Source organism: Macaca fascicularis, chromosome 20 (genome assembly GCF_037993035.2).
Source record: "Macaca fascicularis isolate 582-1 chromosome 20, T2T-MFA8v1.1".
Taxonomy (NCBI): Eukaryota; Metazoa; Chordata; class Mammalia; order Primates; family Cercopithecidae; genus Macaca; species Macaca fascicularis.
Genome location: NC_088394.1, coordinates 81,289,663 through 81,304,615, shown reverse-complemented (window position 1 = coordinate 81,304,615; position 14,953 = coordinate 81,289,663). Strand labels below are relative to the sequence as shown.

The 14,953-nt window shown below is 55.5% G+C and overlaps 1 protein-coding gene across 5 annotated transcripts in view; it reads right to left on the bottom strand.

Moving 5' to 3' along the window:
* The window catches only part of GSE1 (Gse1 coiled-coil protein), a 511,516-nt gene that overhangs the window by 272,303 nt on the left and 224,260 nt on the right, over positions 1-14,953 (bottom strand). The window lies entirely within an intron of this gene.

Sequence of the window (14,953 nt, the reverse complement as noted above, 5' to 3'; positions counted from 1 at the left end):
TTCGTGGTGCCAGTGTGGTGGCGAAGGCACAGGTGTCAGCAGTCAGCTCCGTGTGGCCGTGACACAAGGTCCCTGCAGGAGGCCCATGTGTTTGAGCTGGGCCTGCTCAGGAGCTGCTGCGCACCTGGTGTGGCTTGGCAGGTCACACTCCATGGGGCACAGCTCCAGGGCACAGCCCCCTGTAGCTGGGCATGCAGTGGCCTGGGGCCCAGGGTCTGCCCTGGCCAGTCTCAACCTCTCAGCAATATTAATGGTGATATTAATAATGTAACAGCAGCCCACACTCACGGAGCCCCCACCACGTGCCAGGGGGTCTTCTAAGAGTGAAGCACATATTCCTAATTCATTCTTCCCCCAAACTCATCAGAATGCGCACCCCGCCAAGTGGAGGTATCCTTGCCTGTTTCACTGTCTGCTGCATCTCCCATGCCCAGGGCAGTGACTGGCACACAGAAGGTGCTCAATAAACATGTTCTGAGGACACGAAGCTTGGTACTGCTATAGTCCCCACTTTACAGGCAAAGAAAGCAGGCAGATGGCTTAGGAAACTGGTCATTTTATCCAGGGGCCTGCAGGGGCTTTTGAAAGCCTGCAAGGGTCAGCGGTGAGAAACTAGGGACAAGGTAGAACCACATCAGCAACGTTCTCTTCCTGAAGCTGGTGGGGTATATGGGTACCGGCTGTGTTATTCTTTTTTTTTTTTTTTTTTTTTTTGAGATGGAGTCTCGCTCTGTCGCCCAGGCTGGAGTGCAGTGGCCGGATCTCAGCTCACTGCAAGCTCTGCCTCCCGGGTTTACGCCATTCTCCTGGCTCAGCCTCCCCAGTAGCTGGGATTACAGGTGCCCACCACCTCGCCCGGCTAGTTTTTTGTATTTTTTAGTAGAGATGGGGTTTCACCGTGTTAACCAGGATGGTCTCGATCTCCTGACCTCGTGATCCGCCCATCTCAGCCTCCCAAAGTGCTGGGATTACAGGCTTGAGCCACCGCGCCCGGCCGGTGTTATTCTTTATACTTTCTGAAATGCATTAAGTATTTCACAATTAAGACACTCTAAAGGCCATGGAGCCCCTGTGGACTGCCCCCGGAAGCCCACCTTTCCATGTGCACAGGGCCCCACTCGGGGCGGTCTGAGAGGACCAGCAGACCAGGCAGCCTCCCATGGGTGCAGCACCAGGAGCTGACAGTAATGAAACCCTGGAGGACTCCCCACAGCACCACACATCACATGTGCACATTTATATGGTCACATGCACACAATACGGACATACACATGCCATATGCATGTGCAAACCTATGCATCCTCAGGCACACATGTACACATCACACACACATACACATGTGTATGTAATACATAAAACACTGCACATGCATATGTATATACCAACCACACACAAGTACTTACACAATGTACACACATATGCACATGCTACACACACACCCAGAGGCACACACAAACATACCACACACGTGGGTGCACACTTGACATGCATTATACGTGTCTACACATGCACACGTATACACATGCACCCACACACATTCTCTGTGCAGGACCATGTAAGGACAACGTGAATAGAAAGTGACATTTTCTTCCAGCCCAGGAACCCAGAGCTGGGCTGTAAACTTAGATTCTCTCTCCTGGCTCTGACACTAAAGTTGTAGGATCTGAAATGAGCCCCTCAATCCTAACCTGTCCCACTTTACAGCTGGGGAAACTGAGGTCCAGGGTCATGCAGCGATTTGTCTGATTATGCGGGAACATGATCAGTATTTGGCCATGTGTGGCCGTATCCTGGGCAGCTCTCCCATGCTTTACCACAGCCTAAGTGGGTTGCAGGGGTGTCCCCAGTCCCCACTCTACAGATAGCAGCAGGGTACAGCCACTTGCCCGCATACAGCAAGCAAAGGGGCAGTACTGGACCCAACCCTGCTGACTGGGAGCCGGCACGCTTCCCCTCCACCTCCTGCTCAGGAGGGACTGGGCTCTCGCCTGCTCTGACCCCTGGGAGCTCTGTGACCCCTCAGGCTTCTGTGTCCCAGATTCTGCCACTGCAAATCACATGTTAACACTCCTCCACTTCCCCAAAGACACCTGAGTTCTTTACCTGCTCACTTCATCTCACCCAACTCTCAACAACCATCTCGGGAACCCGTGATCCCCATCACGCCCATTTTGCAGATGAGGAAACTGTGGTACTGAAAGCCAGCATCATTCGTCGGGGTCCGAAGCTTGGAGGCCTAGCTCCAGATGCCCCACAATGCCAAGGTGCGTCTTCACCAGGGTCCTCTACTGCACAGGATCACCTGGAAGCTCTGAGAATACACCAAGGTCTGCAGCCCCCACCCCCAACCCCACCCCCATGATTCAGAACTAACTGGTCTGCCGGGTGGAGCCCAGGCTCCGGAATTTTATGACTCCAAGGGGCAGCCCCGGGTCTGAAGGGCTCATTTGCTTCCAGAAGCCTCACACCTCCTTCTATGTGGGCTGGAGGAGGAGGATCCCAGGGGAAGTCCCTGAATTTAAATCAGACCTTCAGGAGGGTGGAGAGGGACGTGCGCCTTCCTCCATATTTCAGTCCCACAGCCCAGGGCCCCCAGTCCCCAGGGAAGCGGTGCAAAGGCGATGCAGGTGTGAGGCTGACGCACGTCCTTGAGAGGGGGCCAGATGGCTGCTCGGTGGCAGGTGGTGGCTCCTGCACCCTGGCGCTCCAGGGAGGCCCCGGGCTGAGTCAGAACCCGAAGGCTCCCTGCACGGAAGGTGACTTTGGAACCTCAGGAACTCAACATGACAGCTCCAGAAGCTGGCGGCAGCGGCGGGGGGCAGACAGGGAGAGGGCTCAGTCTCCAGATTTAGTCCTGTGACAAGCCAGGGCCAGCGGAGACCACGTGTTCCAGGCAGGGCCCATGCGAGGAGACACGCATACCATGCGCTATGCCTGGCCTTGGGGACGCACCACCCGCAGGAGACAGCTCAGCACCTGCATCAGCGAGTGGACACTGAGTGTCGCTTGAGCGCCAAGGGTGGGAGTGGGGATCACAGCCTGAGCACCCTGCTGTGTGGCCCCGGGCCCTCCAGTCTACCTCTCTGAGCTGCTATCTGCTTCCCCAAATGAAAAAGGAGAGAAAAGTGTCTGCTTTGCCACGGGGCTGAGAGGAGACATCTGAGCCCCTGCCCCAGTGTGTGGGAAATCGAGTTTCCCTCAAGGACTTCACAGAGGAGACGGGGGATGGGGCAAGGGGGCTCCCTGGGACGTCGGCTTGTCTCCTTTTCCATCCGCCTGTGCCTCTCTGCACCCTCTTCCCACCCACCCAGCTGGAGGCAGCCCTCGTCTCTCAGTCCCTTGCTCTGCTTTTCACATTTGCTGTCTCTCTCTGGACCTTTCTGTCCCTCTGTTCTCTGCCTGGGTGTCTTCCTCTGTCTCTCTCCACGCCCATCTCACATTGTCTCTTTGTTGCTCTCTGTCTCTCTCTGACCTTCACAGGCTCCCTGGAGAGGGCACCCCCATCTCACACACAGACAGGAAACAGGCAACCGCCCAGCCCACGGCCCTGACCTGCGCTTCCCAGACACAGCCTCCCCTGCCGCCACCCTCACCCACTACTAGGACAAGTCCCCATGGGGGCCTATGGCCTCCCATTTGTGCAGCGTCCAGACATCCATCCTGCCCCGTTGTGGGGTCTTGAGAATGGCCTGGACGTCCTGAACTGAGCAGAAATCCCGCTCCCAATCAGAGGGAGGAGGCAGCTGCCTGCGCAGCCAACTGCTCTCCTCCATGGCTCTGGGTGCTGGGCAGCTGCCTGTGGCCGTGGCCAGGCACTGGAAGGTGCTGGCAGGCACGGGAGCGGAAAGCATCCAGGACAGCGGCTCTTCCACCCAGCGTGGAACTAGACTTGGGTGCTGGGGAGGTGGGAGGGGTGTGCAAACAGCCAATCAGAGGTGTTTTTGCATTACGATTGCAGCAGGTCCACTCTGTGCTGGAGTTCAAGACAGGGCCTGTCTGCACTGGGCCATGGCCTAGTATTTCCTGCCTTTCCAAACGACACAGCCGCCCGCTCCCAACTCCCCCTGCCCCAGTGCCTGGGCAGCAAGGAGAGGCTGAGAGCAGAAGAGCATGTTATCCTCCTGCCCCCATGGGCTTGGGGAACTGGGGAGGAGGCGGGCAGGGGCAGGGAAGGGTGTGCCTGTTGATGTTCTGCCTCCTGCTCACGGGGTCCCAGTGAGTTTTCCAAATGAGGTGGACAGACTGAGGCTGGGAACAGGCCACTTGAGGCTGAAGCTGTCATCAGCCTTGTTCATATCCAAGAGAAGGTTCTAGAAGCAGCCAGCTCAGGGGCAAAAAGGAGAAAAATTCCCAGAGCATCTTGAAACTCAGGACATACCAGCCAGGGGACAGGGCTGTGGGCTCTGCAGGCCGGGGGGACTCAGGACGCCAGGACTCCTCACGCAGCCCTTCTACGAGGCGCTGGCTGGCTTTCCTCTCTCCCCATCTCTGGGCTGGCTCTGCTCCAGGCCAGCCTGGGAACAGGGCAGAGCCTGGGGAGGGTGGGCGGGCGCCCAGGAGGAAGCCATGGGGAGGAGGCCAGGGGGAGGAGGCAGGCGGGATGATTTAGGAGCTGTTCTGGGCAGGCCCCTGGAGAGCGTGGGCAGGGGAGGGCGGACGTGACAGAGGGAGGGAGCATTTGTTCAGGGTGAGTCAAAAGATGCAAAGGGCTTTCTCGGGAGGCCTGGAGAGAAAGGGAGGTCTGGAGCTGCCGTGACGAGGGCTGGCATGGTGCCTAGCCAAAGCCAGAGCTTCAGAGCTGGGTGCTGGCCACTGGGAGGGTGTTTCCAGGCAGCGAACATGCCAGCCTGTGTCTAGCCTGGCCAGACCTGCAGGCTCTGAGACGCCCCTTTGCATCTCGGCTCCACCCTTGGCAGCCTGGACCCACTGTCGGGTCTTGGTGTGCCCACCTGTGAAACGGGAGAATCCTATGGTCCTTCTCACATGAGAAGCCTGGCACACAGCAGGGCGTGATCATCTTAGCTGCTGCTTCTCCCTCCTTTCTAATACGCTCGGCAGGCACCACTCTCCTGAAGCCTCAGCAGTTCGGGGCTTGGATTTTTCTGGGCCTGGTATAGATTTTACCTGTCCATTTGGTTCCATTCCACTCCCAGCGATTCAGGGTAACGTTCAAGAAGCCCTTAGCTCGGCATGCAGGGCCTACCCCAGCTTGCCCCAGACCCTCCTTCCTGCTCATCCCCAGCCTTGTGTGGCCACAGCCTACAACCTCCCTATGTTTAGGTGCCCCAGCCTCTGCCCACCCCATTTCCCCCATCGAGAATGCCCGGGTGCCTCTCTCTGCAGGCCTAATTCCTATATGTCCTTGTCCTTCAAGGCCCAACTCAATTGCCACTTCCTCCAGGGAGCCTTCCCTGGATGCCTCTAGCCTACCCCACTGAGCTTCCAGAGTGCCTCCTCCAGACCCATTTATCCACCCTTGGTCTGGGCCAATGTTTGAGCCCAGAAACCATGTGCCCAAGGAGCCAGGGCTGGCAGGGAGGGGGATGCCCGAGGAAGGCTGGGTTTTTGCAGGCAGCAGGAACAGAAGAGGAAAGGTTTGCTCTGCTGTAGAAAAAGAGATGTTCTCGGGGGAGACGGACGGGGCTTCTGCTCCAACTAAGACAAATGAGCTAATACGAATCCCCAGGGCTTTCAGGGGGAGAAGCCCACACACCTGGCTCCTGGCAGGGCCTGGAATCTCAAGGTGATCCTGCAGACAGGAGTGGGTGTGTGTCGGGGGTGCTGGCGCCCATCCAGGACTAAACCAGTGACCTCACAAAAGGGCACAGGGGAGGGTCCATAAGGCAGAGCCCCCTCAAGCCACTCATCCGAGGAACCACCCAAATCGTTTGCTTTAAAGGCACACTCAAAGCCCGACCGTCCTCTTCCTGTGAACATCACAGAAGCAAGCCCCCGACCTCCCCGATTATTTGAGAACTCTCCCTCTACACCCATCAAATTAGAGCAGCGTCCAGCGGGGCCGCACCAGCACCGACAGGTATTAAACTTTAATGAGCGCTAATGGCTTTGCCCTACTTCGTGAGTGCCAGGCCTACATTTATGAACATTTAATTTCTCGGGCCTTGACCTCGCTCCCTCCCTCGCCTGCCGGTCCCTGGCTGCCTCTCACCCTCCAGCCCCGCCTCTCCCCTCACAGATGTTTGTGGTTTTCCTCAGCAGTCACCGCTGAGCCTTCCCCGGCCCCTGACAGCCCGAAGGCTCACTGTCCTAGGGAGTCAACAACCCGGAGGCCAGCAGCGAGCTGGATCAGTATCCATGCCTGGCGACAAGCGGCCTGAGGCCCCCAGGCAGATTGGAAGTGTCCTGTGGGTCCTGGAGAGCGGCGCACTTCATGCTGCCTGCAGGCCATGGCCCCAGGATGCCTGGAGTTCCCCAGCCCAGCCCCGCCCCAGTGGGCCTGCATCAGGACTGCGGGGCGCACGCTGGCGGCCAACCCCCTGCTGCCCCCTGGCGGTGAGAAGGCCCACCTGCCCGTCGGGGGGAACCCCCAGTCCCCCAGCCCAGCCCAGCCACCAGGCTGGGGGGCAGTGGGGAATAGATAGAGGGGGTCTGGGCAGGGCACCTCATTCTAGACTGGGCCCGTAAGAAGATCAGAGCCCTGAATTGCCTGCTGCCTCCTGGGTGCAAGTCCCCTGCCCTGGGGGCCTGTAAATCACACAGGAGCCTGAAGACTGTTCCAGAAGGTTGCAGACCTGTCTCAGTCAGGGATAGGTGGCTCTTTGGGACTCAGTAGTAGTCTCTGCAAAATGAAGTTAGCAAAACACCCACCCAGCTGCTTCCACACCCCTTTAGCTCCAGGGCTGGAGTCAATATGAGAGGCACTTATTAAGCACCTACTGTGTGCTGGGTACTGTGCGGGACGGAGCTGTAACGACATCAGACATTTCTGCTATCAGGATTCAAGGGGATGGTACATCAATCACAGACACCAGGTCATTTGGGCTGGGGGCCCTGGGAGGATGTGGCCCCTGGCCTCCCTGCCACTCCTATCCTGCCAGAGGCCTCAGACAGCCTGAAGTTCACATAGTTTGTGCTCCCGCCTCCCTTTTCTTGAGACAGGGTCTTGCTATGTTGCCCAGGCTGGAGTGAAGTGGCATAATCACAGTTCATTGCAGTCTTGACCTGCTGGCCTCAAGTGATCCTCCCACTTCAGCCTCGCAAAGCGCTGGGATTACAAGTGTGCACCACCACGCCCGGTGCAGTTTCTCTTCCGACCTCCAAGAGGCAGTTGCCTGTGAGAAGCAATGACTGCAGGCTCTGCACCAGCAGCCTTGACAGGGCCTCTATCTGATCCTCCTCCCTCTGACCAGCCTGTGGTCATTATCTGAGGGAGGAGGCCAAGCCCAAAGAGGCAGGGAGAGAATGAGAGGAACCTCGGTCACATTAGGACCCCTTGTTCAGAGGCATGCACTCTACCTCTGGGCAGAGAGACCTCGGAGGGCATCCCCGCATATTCAGGGTCAGCTAACCTGGCCCCAGCCGCTTCTCTAGCCTCAGGCTCCATCTTCCCTGAGGCAACGCTCCCTAAGGGTTAAGGAGACTGGCCTTCTGGGTTCCAGTCCCTTCCACAAGTCCTGGCTGTGATACGGGGCTGGCTCTCAGTTTCCTCATCTGTGACATGGAGATAGTGGGAGAACCTACCCCCCAGTAGGATTGCATGATAAAATGTACAACTCCCAGTGAAACTTAAATTTCAGATAAACAACAAACACTTTTTCTTTATTAATACATAATACATAACCTGAATACCATATGATCCCATTTAAAGCATACGGTTTGATGGACTTTGGTGTACTTACAGAAGTGGGCAGCTACTCACCACAGTCAATTTCAGAATATGTACCCCACTCCAGGGAGAAATTCCATACTCATTAGCAATCACTCTCCAACCCCTCCCCAGCCCGAAGCAATGGATGTTTTAAGAGCATAAGTATAGCCCAAATATTGCATGGGACATACTTATACTAAAAGGTATTTGTTGTTTATCTAAAGTTGACATTTAAGTGGGTGTCCTGTTTTTTTCTTTCTGGATCTGGTGACTCTCTCTGCCAGGCCTGTTGTAATCCTGAAGGAGTCGGCCGCCTGTGCAGAATCAATGCTGTGTGTGCCGGCTGTTCTGTTATCATTATTTATATTGTCTTCATTTGGGTTTCTCCAAAAGCGGATCCCAGGACAAGGATCAAGGGCAGGGAGATGATCTGGGAGGGAATCCAGGGAAGGGAGGGAGTAGGGGGTGAGGCTAGGAAGGAAACCTACAGGGGCCACGTTGAACAGGCCAGCTGGGGCCCCTAGGAGAGAAGAGTTCCCAGGAAGGACAAGGACAATTGGGAGGTATCCACCAACACCTTTCCTTCTTGGGCTGGAGTGACTCCCAGGGACACCCACCTCCTGGCATGTAAGTTGCAGCCTGCGTGAGTCAGGGCAGCCCGGGAACACGTTCCAGCATAGAAGTCCAGAAGCCACAGGGTTCTACAGAGCCATCTGCAGGTAAGCTCGGAGACTGGTGGGGGACATGCTGGTGGGGCTCCAGTAGCACCTATTACAGCGACCTTGGGCACACATGTCAGCTTGAATAGTGTCCCCACCCTCGTGCATGTCCACCTAGAACCTGTAAATGGGGTCTTGCTTGGAAACAGGGTCTTTGCAGATGTCATCAAGTTAAAATGTGGGTATATTAAATTATGACCGATGTCCTTTTAAGAAGAGGGAACTGGGACACAGACACAGAGGCAAGGCGGCCATGTGATGACCACAGACACTGGAGTGACGCTGCCACAAGCCAAGGAATGCTGAAGCCACCAGAGACTGGAAGAGGCAGGAAGCATCGCTGGCTGGACCTGCCAGGCAGAGTGTGGCCCTGCCAACCCCTTGATTTTGGACTTCTGGCCTCCAGAACTGTGGGAGAAGAAATCTTTCAGCCCCCCGGTTTGTGCTACTTTGTTATCGCAGCCACAGGGGACAAATATCACAAGTCACTATCACTCTGTGCCTCGTTTTACTCAACTGACAAAAGGGATAAAAATGCCTGCTTCTTAGGGTGGGTGCGTGTGACATGCATTAATGCCCAAATGTGTTTGCACACTACCTGGAATGTTACAGCTCTGTGCAGCGTGGCTGCTGGGACCATTCTCACTGCTGCTGTGGGTCTGCCTTGCTCCATCCTGGCCCTCTCTTGGGTGTGCTGGGGCTGCCAGCTGGGGGAGGGGGGCTGGGAGCTGAAAGCATCAAACCAGCTAAGCAGCCCCAGCCAAGGAGGCTGGCGCCTTGTCCTGTCAACTCCCAGGGCGCAGCGGCGGAGCCGTGAAGGCGCTGTAATAAAGTGGACCGCTATCAGCTCCCCACGGTGCCCGGCCCCTCTGCTCAGCCCTGCCCAGAGCTTGTCATTCTGCCAGCATGACGCATCTCCAAAGTGCAGACACAAAAATGTAATGTCATAACATTCGCAGTCCAATAACCTTTGCTTCAGGAGACAGCTCTGGCTGTCAGAGGAGCTGGGAGGTAAATATTTCAGCAGGCGAGGCCAGCACGGGGTTCGGGCTGGGACCAGACTCCCAGAGCTGGGCGGTGGCGGGGGACAAGGCGGGGGTACGGGAACACTAGTGTCCAAGCTCACCCCATTTAAAATATCTGCACAGTAAATCCAAGGCGAGTGAGCAGGAGAGGCCAGAGCCAGGATGAAATATGAGCAGACATAAAGTCCGACACCTTTATTGTTCTGAAATGTCTTCCAACAAGTTATGGGACCACAGCTTGACCCTAACCCATCATATTGTTATATGGAGGGACACAAAGCTAGCTCTTAGAATTAGGGCTCAAAGGGGACTAGCTGCCCTGGCCAGGCCACAGCCCTGGGGGGCACAGGTGCCCCCCATTTAGCAGGAATCTGACCCTGATCTTGTTGCCAGAAAGCAAAGGAGGCCCCGTCCCCGTCTGTCGCTGGACACCTCCCCTTCGTCACTTGAATCATGACCCCTACTCCAACATCAGCAGAACCATGCCTGTGACCACACAAAGCTACAGACCGTGCATATTTTGGAGCACCTACTGTGTGCCAGTGACTGTCCCAGATCTCGAGGACACAGAGGTATGTATAAGAATACATAGTTCCCGGCCAGGCGCGGTGGCTCAGGCCTGTAATCCCAGCACTTTGGGAGGCTAAGGCGGGCGGATCACGAGGTCAGGAGATCGAGACCATCCTGGCTAACACAGTGAAACCCCGTCTCTACTAAAAAAAAAAAGTACAAAAAAATTAGCCGGGCGTGGTGGCGGGCGACTGTAGTCCCAGCTACTCGAGAGGCTGAGGCAGGAGAATGGCGTGAACCCAGGAGGCGGAGCTTGTGGTAAGCCGAGGTCACACCACTGCACTCCAGCCTGGGTGACAGAGTGAGACTCTGTCTCAAAAAATAAAAATAAATAAATAAAATAAAATAAACAAAAAATAAGAATACATAGTTCCCTTTGTACAACTATTATGTATCCATCATAACTACAAATAAATAATTTTATAAACAGATAAAGAAATAATCTGTACTTTCTAGGCCTGATCTGCAGCTGAATCCCAGCCTAGGCCCCGAGGTCAGCTGCTGGTGCTTTCTTTGCTCTCTCTGTCCCTTCTCAGGCTTCAGTCATGCCTCAGTTTCCCCTTGGGTAAAACAAGACAAAGAGCCAGACTCCACAGGGTCTGTGTAAGGCCTCAGTGCCCAGATCCACTAAGCATGGGCCCACCTGCCATGCAGCTGTTTGCGAGTGACGCCCCTCTCTGGGCCTCAGTTTGCCTCTCTATTAAATGGGGGCAATACTAGCACCTGCCTGGCAGGCTTGTAGGAATTCAGTGGGTTAGTTCAGTGGGTTAGTTCAGGTAAAGGGCTCCAAGCAGGAAGGGCCTCAATGATGTGTTAGGATTATTCTTCTGTATATGGAAGAGAAGAACCTCAGCTGTGAGGGCAGGAGGTTCTCCCTGCTTGAGGCTGTCTAGGACAGTGACAAATGGTGGGAAGGATGGAGGACGGACGCAGAGACATGGCCACAGGAAGATGCTTTGCACACCCAGGCTTACACCACCTGCATGCAAACCAGATGCAAACCAGATGAAAACAATGTGACCTCCACCCTCGGCCCCTGATACGACCCTAGCAGCTGCTTTCTTTTTTTTTTTTTTGAGACAGTCTCGCTCTGTCACCCAGGCTGGAGTGCAGAGGTGCAATCTCAGCTCACTGCAACCTCCACCTCCTGGGTTCAAGCAATTCTCTTGCCTCAGCCTCCTGAGTAGCTGGGATTACAGGTGCCCACCACCACACCCAGCTAATTTTTGTATTTTTAGTAGAGATGGGGTTTCACCATGTCAGCCGGGTGGTTGACATCAGGTGGTCTTGAACTCCTGACCTCAAGTGATCCACCTGCCTTGGCCTCCCAAAGTGCTGGGATAACAGGCATGAGCCACTGCCCCTGGCCCCTAGCAGCTTCCTAATGAGGTTCTGCTCTACCAGAATGCCTCAGATGCTGCCTGGCCCCCAGTGCTGGCCAGTCCTTCCTCTCCCCAGGACCTGGCTGGGGGGCCTCAGAGCCTGAGCTCCTTTTCTCAGTCAATGAGGGCCATTCCATGGTTCAGAGATTACCCTCGACATCATGGAACATTTCTCTCTCTTTTTTTTCCCCTCATGATCTATTCCCAAAGAACACTTCTTTACCTTGTAGGATTCAGGACACCTATGATTTTGTCTGGGGATTCCCCATCTAACCACAACGTCATCATCCAGTCACTTGTCCTGGCTCAACCCAACCCCCAATGCAGAGCCACCAGCTGCCCCACTCCTTCATCAATAGTCACAACTGAGTCAAGGGAAGGAAAGAAACCCAGATGTTGCCTGCCCTCTTTCCATCTTTCCTTCCTTCCTTCCATCCACTCATATATCCACTCATCTACCCATCCATCCATCTACTCACCCATATACCCACCCATCCATCTGTCCATCCATCCATCCATCCATCCACCTATGTATCCATCCATCCATCCATCCATCCATCCATCCATCCATCCACCCACCCATCCATCCATCCATCCACCCACCCATCCATCCATCCACCCACCCATCCACTCACCCATCTACCCACTCATCCATCTGTTCATCCATCCATCTATCCATCCATCCATCCACCTATGTATCCATTCATCCATCCATCCACCCATCCATCCATCCATCCATCCACCCACCCATCCACCACTCACCCATCTACCCACCCATACATCCATTCATCCATCCATCCATCTACCCATGTATGTATCCAACCATCCATCCATCCATCCATCCACCCACCCACCCACCCACTCACCCATTCACTCACCAATTCATCCATCCATCCACCCATCCATTCATTCACCAATCCATCCATCCATCCACCCACCCATCCACTCACACAACTACCAACCCATCCATCTGTCCATCCATCCATCCACCCACCACCCACTCATCCACCCACCCATCCAGTCACCCATCTACCCATCCTTCCATCCCTTTATCCATCCCTTCATCCATCCATCCATCCATCCATCCATCCATCCACCCATCCATCCATCCACTCGCCCACCTATCCACTCATCAATCCATCCATCCATCCACCCACCCATCCATCCAACCATCCAATCATCCATCCATGCAAATATCCACCCATCCATTTTCATTCACCCATTTGTCTAACCAATAAGTACTTACTGATCACCTACTTTGTACCAAAGCACTATCATTAATGTGTTCTGGTGACACATAATGAACTACACAGATGAATGAGCTCTCACAAAGCTTATGTTCTAACCAAGGGAGAGAGATTTTTAAAAGAAGAAAACTGGCCGGGCGTGGTGGCTCACGCCTGTAATCCCAGCACTTTGGGAGGCCGAGGCGGGCGGATCACAAGGTCAGGAGATCGAGACCACGGTGAAACCCCGTCTCTACTAAAAATACCAAAAATTAGCCGGGCGCGGTTGTGGGCGCCTGTAGTCCCAGCTACTCGGGAGGCTGAGGCAGGAGAATGGCGTGAACCCGGGAGGCGGAGCTTGCAGTGAGCCGAGATCGCGCCACTGCACTCCAGCCTGGGCTGGGCGACAGAGTGAGACTCCGTCTCAAAAAAAATAAATAAATAAAAAAATAAAAGAAGAAAACCAATGAACAAGACAGTTGTGGAGAGTTGGTGATAAGCAAGAGGAAGAAAGCAGCCCAAGGTAACACGAGAGCAGGTGATGTCCTGGAGGAGAGGGGCCACCAGGTCAGGTGATCCGGGAGGGCCTCACCAATGAGGTGATCTTTGAGCTGAGGCCTGAAGGTTGGGAAGAAGTCAGTCCTGCAAAGTTCTGTGGAAAGAGCATCGCAGGCTGCAGGGACAGCAGATGCAAAGGCCCTGGGGCAGGACCAAAGAGCAGGGGCCACAAGGGCTTCAGCATGCATTGGGGGGCTAAGCGGGGGGGGCTAGGAGGGAGGCTGGGGCCAGACCTTGCAGCATTCCCAGTGCTCCACAGGCCGCAGCAAACGGCATGGCGCCGGGGAAGTGGGGGGTTCTGGGGAGTCACTGGGTGTGAGACTCAGGAGGGGCCTGGGGCTGGACCATGGGTGCAGGGGGCTCCCACCCTCCTCAGGCCCGGTGTCTGTTGTGTACAGTGCCCTGTGTGGGACTCCAGTACCCGTGGCATCTGGGCTGGAAGGGCCCTCCAGAAACCACGGGCGTTGGGCAGTGGCAGGGGAACCCCACTATCGCTCCTTTCTGTCCTTCAAGTGGTTCCTGAGAACCTCACATTCAAATTGTCAAGAACTCAGGGACTTGGTGCTAGAAGACCCTAGGTGATGCTGTGTGGCCCCAGGGAGCCCCAGAACCTTCCATGGGAGCTGTACAGTTGTCCCTTCCAAAGTCCACCCAGCCAAAGCCAGCAGCCAGGGCTGCCCCAAGAGGCACCCCAGGAATGGCACCCTGGCCCCTTCCCTCTCCTCCAGCACCCATAGGGTAAAATCTGGTAACAAGATCTCCAGGAGAAGCCTCTGGAAGGAGTGTCCCAGGAGGACAGCATGAGTGGGGGAGCTGTTTCCAGCACCCACTAAGTGGGGTCATCTTTCCTGACTACTGACTCAGGCCAGCCTCCTTCCAAGGCATTTCACACACAAGCGTGCTCAACACTCAGGTCACAAAACCGAGGGAGGCCCAGAGAGGGTTTAGCACCTCCTGAAGGTCACAGAGCCGACACAGCTGGGACCAGAAGCCATGCTCTGAGCCACCACTATGACAATGATGATGAGAAGGATGACAATAACCACAGATACCGCTTCTGTGGCACCAGGTGCCGAAGCTGCCAGACATAGCCTGTCACGGCGACAGCTCACCCTATCATCTCAAACCCCCATGCGTTAGGTCACATCGTTATTATTATTATCTCATTTTGCCTATGGGGGAAACTGAGGTAAGATGGGGCAAGAGACTTACTCATTTGCACAGTGAGATGGCGTGGCCAGGTCTGACCCAGGCAGCATCCAGCTCCCCACCTAGAGTCGGCCGTCCATCCTGGTGTCAGACACGCAGGCAGGACGCGTCGGGCCAGGCACCTGCCAGTGTCAGGGCCGTGTTCAGCTCTGCCGGCCGCATTGCTAAGCCCGAATGGGGGAAGGGCGTGGGAGGGTCCCACCCGAACCACCATGTTTAAACAGGGTGGGAGGGGGTGGTAGTCTCTGAGCCAGTGTCCCCTCAACCCTGACCTGTCACAGAGAGTCCTTGACCAGAAGGGCTGCTGTCTCACGGCCACGGGAGGCCCAGACAGCCCCGCAGAGTGACACCCACCCTGGGTGTATCCTTGGGGAATGGGGGTTCGCCCCCTGCCCACCTCTCTCCAACGGGGCTTGAGCCAGCCCTGAAAACAACC